The following is a 723-nucleotide window of genomic DNA, read 5'->3' as shown; positions in this document are numbered from 1 at the left end:
TCTTTCACTCCAAACATCCAGATAAATGCTTAAATGCATTTAGACTCTGTGCACCTACACAGCCTTTACAGGAGGGATCATCAACTGTCTACGACTTCTCTTTGGTTAAACACGTCTTTCCCTCTGGGAGACACAGACTTCCACAGCAAAACAAAAGGTGGATGTCTGTTTCTACAGTAACTGTGGCTGGTGTAATGATGTTATCATTCTTGGTGATTTTAACAGGGGAAATCTCAGCCAAGAACTCCCCAAATACAGACACTTTATAAAATGAGAGGAGAACACTTTGGACCGCTGCTACACTACAGTTAGCAGTGCCTATCACGCCGTCCCCCACGCTGAACTGGGTCACTCTGACCATGTCATGGTCCACCTGATTCCTGTATACAGACAGAAACTAAAGCTCTGTAAACCTGCAGTGAGGACATCAAAGAAGTGGACCAGTGAAGCTGTGGAGGACCTTCAGGCGTGTTTGGACTGCACTGACTGGGATGTTGTCAGGACTGCCACCAACAATCTGGATGAGTTTACTGATACTCTGTACCCAGAGAGACTACAACACCAATTCTAAAAGAAACGACTCTGCTTCTGATTGGAGAGGCTTCAGACAGATCACCAATTACAAACCTAAAGCCCCCCTATGAGTTGAACCAGTCTTTGGAGCACCTTGTGTTGTCCCACTTTAAATCCATCACAGACCCTCTCCAGGACCCCCTGCAGTTC

Source organism: Micropterus dolomieu, linkage group LG12 (assembly GCF_021292245.1).
Source record: "Micropterus dolomieu isolate WLL.071019.BEF.003 ecotype Adirondacks linkage group LG12, ASM2129224v1, whole genome shotgun sequence".
In the NCBI taxonomy this organism is placed as follows: domain Eukaryota; kingdom Metazoa; phylum Chordata; class Actinopteri; order Centrarchiformes; family Centrarchidae; genus Micropterus; species Micropterus dolomieu.
The sequence above is the reverse complement of the archived record's forward strand: the minus strand, read 5'-3'. Positions refer to the sequence as shown.